The following is an 8,913-nucleotide window of genomic DNA, read 5'->3' as shown; positions in this document are numbered from 1 at the left end:
TCCAGGGGGCGGCTGGCGCCCCGTGAACCGGGAGAACCGCCAGCCTGCCTGGGCGCGGCCCCTCCGCAGCCCCGGATGGCCGGAGCTCAGCATGGGACAGACGGGAGGCCCGCGGAGCTGCCCCTGGGGACTGCGTGCCTGCCCCGGAGGCGCGGGCCTCGCGCAGGGCCGGGGTTCCAGCCTGGGCCGCTCGGGTCTAGGTCCTGAATTGAAGCTATTTCCAGGCAATCAGTGGACAGAGACAGAACTGGAACCCGGGTGTCTCTGTGGCAAACGTAACAGGGACTTCGGTGTTGAAAAAGAAGCATCCGGGCAGGAGTGGGTAGAACACTTTAGAAGGGGGGCGAGAGGGGCGCAGAACGGCCGTTTGCAGAGAGACGGGTTCGTGCGGGGAGAGGGAAAACTCCAGGCTGAGCTGGGCGCCCCACGTGTCATTGCTGTGCGCCCGACCAGGGGGTCCGAGACCAGAGGGAATGCCCTTCTCCCCTCCGGGTGGGCGCACTTCCCAGAAGGCCCCGGAAGCCTGCCTCTTGCTTCAGGGCAGTTAGACTGCACCCCCAGCGCCTCTAGTCAAGGACACCCCAAAATTATACTAGTGTGTGTGAGCCCCGCCCTCCAGCATTCTCACGACACGCGTGGCTCCAAGAAGCACCACCTGTCCTCACCCCTCCAACTTCCTAGATCCTGCAGGGGGGGCGTCCCCTTGTCCTCACCCCCCCCCCGACTTCCCAGACCCTCAGCGGGGGCACCACCTATCCCATCCCCTACTTCCTAGACCCCGCAGGGTGGGTGCCAGGCGCGTGTAGGGGTGGGAGGTGCGGGCCCCCCGGGGAAGGACGCGCCCTGAGTGAGGGTCCATGTCCTGCACGCGGACTGTGTGTCCCAGTTCCCTCCCTTCTCACTGAGCAACACAAATTCTGGAAATTAAAGGCAACCCAGGTGTGAGCAAACGTGACCGGCTGCCCACTCCGCCTGCAAAGCGTCACCAGGACTCGGTGAAGAAGTGAACACGCGTGTGCACACCTGGAGGGAACGATGGCTGAAGGCACGGTGTGGACGAGTGAGTCCCGCGGGTGCCTGGAGGACGCAGAGGCCTGAGGACCGGCCTGTGGAGCCCGAGGTCCGGAGAAGGGAGGCCAGGATCCGCAGGAGGCGGGAACGTTCGAGGAGGCCTGGCCCTAAAATCGGGATAAAGGCTGTGTCTACCTCCTCCTGCCTCCAGCAGCCTTGCCGGCCCCCCACGGCCCCGGGGCAGAGGGTCCCAGCTCTGAGGTCACCTGTGCAGGCCCTCCCCCACAGACAAGCCCCCGGCCTCCCTCACCTGCCCAGGAGGTCGGGCTCAGACAAGAGTGCACGGCCGAGAGCACCAGGGGTCAGCTTGAAGATAGAGACCCCCCCACCCACGGCCAGCAAAGAGGACCGGAGGAGAGACACGTGCAGGGACAGGAAAAGAACGTGGATGCCAAGATCCCTTGAAGAATTCGGTCAGAGAAGTACTGATGTTAGGCCCTCTCAAGAAGAAATAAATGTTAAAAAAAAAATTGTAAGATCTGCAGGGAGAAACCCGCTCTGAAGACCAGAGTGGCAGCCGGTGTCTCAATAGTCACCACACAGCGAGGGGAACGGTCCCCGCTGCGAGTGAGAGAGCCCCCGCCGCCATCGTGTGTGAGAGCGAGCTACGGACCGAGCGCTCCGACTCGCTCGGACCAGGTGACCAGGGACAGGGAGGCAGGGGAGCGGCATGCACGTCTCACACGCGCTCTGGCTGTGTGCCCGCCGGGTGAGCAAGTGCACGGAGCCCAGGGCTGTGGGAGGGGACTCACGGGCTCCACACAGCCAGGCGCCGACAGGAAATGCCGGGGTGACCGCTGTTGGAGACAGACCACCCAAAGGATGGGAGAAAACGACATGCCTGTGGCATGGAAACCAGCACCAGAAACGCTGAAGCACTTGGGAAATTGGCGAATGGTGCGTGGAGCACTGGGCAAGCAGAACGCCAGCCGTAATTATTGGTTCCAGGAAATAGATGACGAGCATGGCTCGTGCAAAGGGCCTGAGGTAGTGTGTTCTAGGAGGAGGGGGCGGGACAGAAGGGGGGGCAGGGGATGATGTCACAGGGCAGGAGGGGCCAGGACAGGCTTCCACTCCGAGGGACAGGGACTCAGCTGCTGCAGGGAGAGGGGGGGTTGCCCTGACTTACCTGTCGGCAGGAAATTTCACGTGCTGTGTTGAGAATAAGCCAGGGAAGGAGGGAGCAAGACACTGGTACAGGTAGGAGGCCACTGCCGTGCTCCGGGGCAGGACGTGATGGGGCTCGGACCAGCTGTCGGCCCTGCAGGCCCTGCGAGGTAGCTGGATTTGGACTGGACTTGAAGGACGAGCCCAAGTATTCCGTGACATACTAGTGGTGACGTGTGCAGAAAGATGGGGTCAAAATGTTTCCCAGGCTTCGGTCTGGAAGGATAAAGGTGCCCTCAGTGAGGCGACCAGATCAACGTTCCCATTACCGACTGCGGAACCAGCCCAGACGTAGAGCACAAAACAAACAACAATCACATTGCTATTATTAACGCGCGTGGTTCCAGCAGTTGACTGGGCTCGGCCACGTGTGTCTCACTTGGCGGTTGGGGCCGGGGCCCCTCGAAGATCCCGGGAGCTGGGGCTGGACAGCAGGGGCCTGGACATCCCTCCCTCCCTGCCCCAGTATCTGCCCGCGATCTCCCGAGTGTGGTGCCTTCAGAGTGGCCAGACTCCTTACGTGGTGGCCCCGGGCTGCACAGACGCACCGAGAAGCCACGTGGCCTTTATGCCCCAGCCCCAGCAGCAACACAGCACGGCCTCCGCGTCCGTTCCCTGGAATCCGGTCACCGTATTCAGTAGTTTCCCTTCTGATGGACGTGGACTCACAGAACTTGTGAACGCTTCCGAAGTCACCACGGCAGGTCTGGGGAAGAAGAGAAGTCAGCCGGGGGATGTTTTGAGTCAGACTCGCAGAGACTCTCACGGTGACTTAAACCCACGCTCGTGAGGTGGCCACTCGGGGGGGACGTGTGGGGGCCACAGAGTGGGACAGCCCAGCCCCCACCCTCACCGTGGGAAATCCGTGGATGCATCCAAAGGGAAAATCGAGAAAGAAAGGTAAAACAAGGCCAACTAGAGATACGGGCAAATACAAAGGGAATCCACGGAAAAGGGACCGTGAGGAGGCCTCCTGGCAGGGGTCGGGGTGGGGGGGGGGTGGTGAAGGCATCTTCCCACCATTTACTCTCTGCACAAGTATTACTTTGCTAACAGAATTAGCACCCTCTTAAGAGGGTGTTGATTTTGTCTCAATAAAACTGATTAAAATTTTTTTTAATGTTTTTATTTATTTTTGAGACAGAGAGAGACAGAGAGTGAACAGGGGAGGGGCAGAGAGAGAGGGAGACACAGAATCCGAAGCAGCTCCAGGCTCCGAGCTGTCGGCACAGAGCCCGACGTGGGGCTCAAACCCACAGACTGTGCTGTGCGATCATGACCTGAGCTGAAGTCGGGACTGGGCCACCCAGGCGCCCCTCGGTAAAACTGATTTTAAAAGGGTTTAGGATAGAACACCCATATGGCACGGGCCCCCTCGTCCGTGTGCCTCCTCACGCCTGGGCCCGCAAGGACCCCAGCGTCCGGCCTCCCCCAGCCCCCCGCCCCCAGGCTCGCAGGGCGGGCCCCCACCCACTCGGGAGAGGGGACGGTGCAGACTGGAAGCCCCGTCTGCCTGCTGGGGGCTTGGCGGCCTCTGCACTGGGAACACGAGGTCACCCTCCCGCGGGTTACGGGCGGGAGGGGTGGGTGGGGAGAGAGGAAGGGCCATGTTCTTGGAAGGGAAGTGCATCCTCTAAATTAAGTGCATTATTTTTCCTGAATAAAAACACACCTGTCGTGAAACCGGCCGGTCCAAAGACACTTGATGCAGCAGCTGTGGTGGCCCCTGGCTGAAAATACCCATTTCCCCTGAGTCACCCTGCTCGGCGGGTGAGCCGTGGATAAAGTAACAAAGAAACACACAGATCTCCTCTGAAATAGAACTCCTCGGCCCGGAGGGAAACCGCCTGGAGCCCACCCCTCCCGGGGCAGAGGAAACACCAGCGTGAGGCCGCTGCGAACCGTTTAACCCTCCACACACCATGAGCCCACGAGCCCCCCGGAACCAGCTCCGTTATTTCAGCGATCGGTGGCCTGGCGAGCGGTGTCCCCACAGTTCCCCAACGTGCGAGCGTGGCCGTGACGGTGGCACAAGGTCGACAGGTGGGCAGACCAGGTCAAAGGGCCACTGAGCGCCCGCTGCGGCCAGCTGGGCCGACACAGCGCCCTCGGCCCCTGGGGAGCCCACGTGGACGCACCGAGTGGCTCCAGAGTCTTCGCCGTGACTCCACACGTGCAGAGTGGTTGATCCACGTGGCCCCGCCACGCCGGCACAGGCCCGACTGTTCACTGTGCTGGGCGCTTTGGCCTCGGGGAGCACGGCCCCCAGACCGTCGTGAGGGTGCAGGGGCGGCGGGGGTCCCGTGTTCTGAGTGCAGCAGCCCCAGAGGGCGGGGTCCCCCGGGCTCTCACCAAAGGTGATTTTATTTTTTTCCAGTCTGGGGATAATGGCCAGGAGATGGTGGTCGCCCCGTGACGCTAGTAACTGTCCCTCTTCCGAGGCCGTGACGCTGCACCCTGGGCACGGAAACGTGAGCCAGCGGGGCCCCAGTCAAGTTACCTTTGGCCTCACGTATGAACATCTGCTGAGTAAAGCAGATACCCACGGGAGCACAGCTGTGACCCCGGGGCCGCCTTCCCCGGCGTCCGGGAGCCCCCCAGAGCGGAGCTGAAGCCCTCCCGAACAAGAACGTCCCACTGGAGAGAAAGGCAATGGCACCCGATTAATTCTGAAAGGAAGCACTCAGCCTTCAGAAACTTGGGCCGGGTCCACGGGCCTGAACAACGGCTCCATTCAGCCAGCTCCTCCCGTGTTCACCCGGCACTGAGTTCACAGCCTGGCCACCCCTCCGAGACACTCCTGGAGCCCCCACTATGTGTCAAGCACGTGTCAGGCCACGGGGACCCCCGAGGAAACCAGGCACCTCTGTCCTCCTGAGCTCATGGCCTAGTGATCGAATGAGGTGGTCAGTGACGGGCAGACCCAGCTGGTGACGTTCTGGGAGCCGAGTAGCAGAGGGCGTCGGTGAGGTTCTCCCCAGGTGTAGACTGAGCTCTGGGCACCAGGTAGGAGGAGTCGGGTGAGCGGGGACAACAGGGCAAAGGGAGAACTGTGGCTGGACTCGAGGCGGGTGAGATGGCCTTCGATGCCCCGTGAAGGAATCGCTTGTCCCAAGGAAGTGAGAATCCACTCAGTGGAGGTGACATGATGACACATATTGGAGAGGCTCTTCCTGGGGGCGGTGCAGACAACGGGGGCCGACGGGGGGATGTCTGGAAGCGGTTAGGAGGTCATTACAATCCGAGTGAGAAGTGGATACAAACCAGACACGGTTCCGGGGCCGAGGGGACGGAGAAACCAGCACAAAGAGATACAGAAGTCCTCCTCGGATATAAAGAGCTCTTAAAAAATCAAGAGGAAGAAAGAAAGATGGACAAGAGAGGTGAACAGAGGGAGGTCACAGGAGAAGACACAGGAGTGGTTCACATGTATATAAAAACGCTCACACGACAAGTAAAAACAGACACAACGCTGACAGCCCTGTCGCCCGGGGAATGGCGGAAGGTCCACGAGGGCTGAGCACGCTCCCTTGAGGGGAGACAGGTGTCCTCACACCTTGGCGGTGGGAGTGCAGGTGGCACCGCCGGGTGCAGCGAGATGTTGACCGTTTCCGGCAGAGACCCGCGCGGCGTTTCCAGCCAGCAATCTCGTGCCTGGGCTTTCACCCCCGAGGACTCGTCCCCACGAGGTGTGAACAGCACACGCACCAAGCCGAGAGCTCCCCAGCAGAGTCCCTGGTGCCGGCGGCCGGCCGCCCCCGAGTAAAGCTCAGCGCGCACAGGCTGGAGGGCCCCGCGGCTGTGCTGTCCGGGGGCGGGGACAACTGCACTTGTTTCTTTTAAGATTTTTATTTTGAGAGAGAGAGAGAGAGAAGAGAGAGAGAGAGAGAGAGTAGACCCAAGCAGGCTCCACGCCGCCCGACGCGGGGCTCAATTCCATGACCGTGAGATCACGACCTGAGCTGAAATCAAGAGTCGGCGCCCCAAACCTCACTTGTGACACAAAATGAAAGCAAAGTCCACAGAGAGTATGTGCCACGCTTTCTGCTGTGTAAGACAGGACGGGAAATAGAGGCACGGTTTGCATTTGCTTCCTGCCGCGGGAGGGGAAGGAAGGACGGAACGGACGGACCGGCGAACAAGCACAGCAGGGCTGGGTGGAGGATGAGGAAATAAACCTCGTTTGGTCGTGGATTCTGAATTAGCCGAAGAACTTCAGATCCACGGAATGGAAATAAAACGACGGAGACAAACCCTCGACTGAACACAGGCGAAACAAGTGAAGGTAACGTGCGTCCAATCCGTAACTTTGAACCTGTTCTCTGTGCCGCCCAGAGGCCTCCGGGACCTCACTTAGTGGCCTGTTACTGGCAAGTGGCATCGGCGTAAACCACGGGCACTGTTGTCTGTGTCTTGAGGAAGAAATGTGCGGACATATGGACATCGTGGGGAATCAGAAGGGTCAGAGAAAGGAATGGAAGAAAAGAGGCCAGTCGGCTGAGTCGTGCGGTGCGGGATTTAAAACGGGAGGCACTGTGGCCTCTGCGGGCATCTCTGCACAAAACACTCTTGCCGTGACCACCACGGGACGCCCACGTCCTGCGTTGAACACAGCCAGCTTCCGAATCTTGATAGATAAATCTGAGTCTCCTCTAAAAGAGGCCGGATTTCTCAAGGAAAACGACTGATTCCAAGTTTAAGTCAAAAGTCAGCTGGGAGCACCTTGTGCCAAAGCAGGAGGTGCCCGAGATGCCTGGGGATGCATCAAGGACCCCAGAGCTGACCCCTTCCAGCGGGCAGGCCGCCTTTGGACCATTGTGGTTACAACCCATCAAACCAAAACAAACACAAACAATAAAAGAACTCATGAGTTAAGTGGAGTTTTAAAAATCACCAGTCTGGGGAGCCTGGGTGGCTCAGTCGGTTGGGTGTCCGACTTCCCGCTCAGGTTGTAATCTCGCGGTCCGTGAGTTCGAGCTCGCGTCGGGCTTCTGTGCTGACAGCTCAGAGCCTGGAGCCTGTTTCAGCGTCTGTGTCTCCCTCTCTCTGACCCTCCCCCGTTCATGCTCTCTCTGTCTCAAAAATGAATAATAAACGTTAAAAAATAAAATAAAAAATAAATCACCAGTCAATGCCCGGCATCATTACAGATTCAGGTAAAAATCATCGTTCGATGACCCTAAAGGTTGCCTGTGTGCCAGTCGAACCCCCCGGGCGGAGGGTGGGCCAGCCCACAGCGCGAGCCCCTCACCTGCCACCACGCTGGGTGTATTTGTGCCGAACACGTCTCGTCCACGTCTGGTTGGGAGGAACAGAAACGTGCAGACGGGGCTCGGCCGGGGAGGCACCCTGCCCGGGCTCTTGAAAAGATCGATGGAAATAGACAGCAGAGAGTGGGGATAGCTGTTCTAGATTAAGACGTTAAAAAGAACGTAACATGGAACGTGGCGCGTGAACATTCTATGGGACCCTGGCTGTTTTACAGCAATGAACAGCATGTGGGGACAATTAGGAGAAATTTGAAACCAGCTGTACATCAGGTGAATCAACGGTCTGATTTTCTGGAGTGTGCTAACACACACACGTGCGGGAGGACGGGGGTGTCTCCGTGGATGTCCGGTGCATCAGCCGGGGCGTCGCGGTCTCTGTGCCGTCCTACCCACGGCTCGGCAAGCAGGAACGTGGCACAGTGCTCACAATCCACGAAAGGAGTACACCTGTCCGCCGACCTCGTCTTCCCGCCTTTTCCGTGAATTTCTGAACCAGAACCTTGGGAACTTAATGGCTCTCTGCCTCAGGACAGTGATGAGAGCAGGGGGGCCACGACAGAGGCCGGGAAGACGGGGCACCTGGAGGTGCGGGTGAGGCCTCGGGCGGCAGGAGAAGAGGGTCCAACATTGCCCCCGCACCACCGTGCCAGCACTGGACCCGGTGGAGGGATGGCCGTGGCCGGTCTTTGATGCACTATCTCCGCTGCCACCAGCCCTGTCACCTGCCCTACTGTTCGGGGCCCCCCTCGCGGCCCTTATCACACCTGGTCGGACGGCCCCAATCCCACGGAGGCTGCCTGGATGCCCCGGAGAGCCCAGAATTCTCGGCTCCCTCCTTCCTCGGTGTTTTCCTTTGCTTGCTGCTTCCTAGGGAAGAGGCATGCCCAGGCATTTTTTTAAAAAGTTTCTTTATTTAGTGAGAGAGACACAGAGGAAGTGAGCAGGGGAGGGGCAGAGAGAGAGGGAGACAGAGGGTCCCCAGCACCGTGCAGAACCCGACACGGGCTCGAACTCGGGAACCGCGAAAACCAAGAGTCGGACGCTTAGCTGACCGAGCCACCCCGGTGCCCCCTGCCCAGGAATCGTTAATGCGCTCTTCAAAGGACAACGGGAGGCTGTTGGATGTCAACGCAGGACGAAGAACCAAGAGATAAGAGATCAAAGGCGCTAGAAGCAAGGGAAATGGGAATGGACAGTCACACCGGAACATTTGCCATCAGCAGCAGCCTGAGAACAGGCTAAGAGAAGGGAGACAGAAGGCGTCAGCCGTCACCAGTTCAAGAATCCCAGTCTGGAGCTGCGTCGGCTGGGTGGGGGAGATGTCCCACCCACAACCGACCGACTTAACCAGCATTTTAGCTGGCCACCCAATCGCCTGGAGTCCGACAGACCCGGCGTTGCAGCA

Source organism: Lynx canadensis, chromosome E1 (genome assembly GCF_007474595.2).
Source record: "Lynx canadensis isolate LIC74 chromosome E1, mLynCan4.pri.v2, whole genome shotgun sequence".
NCBI classification, from domain to species: domain Eukaryota; kingdom Metazoa; phylum Chordata; class Mammalia; order Carnivora; family Felidae; genus Lynx; species Lynx canadensis.
This window is presented reverse-complemented; position numbering follows the sequence as displayed.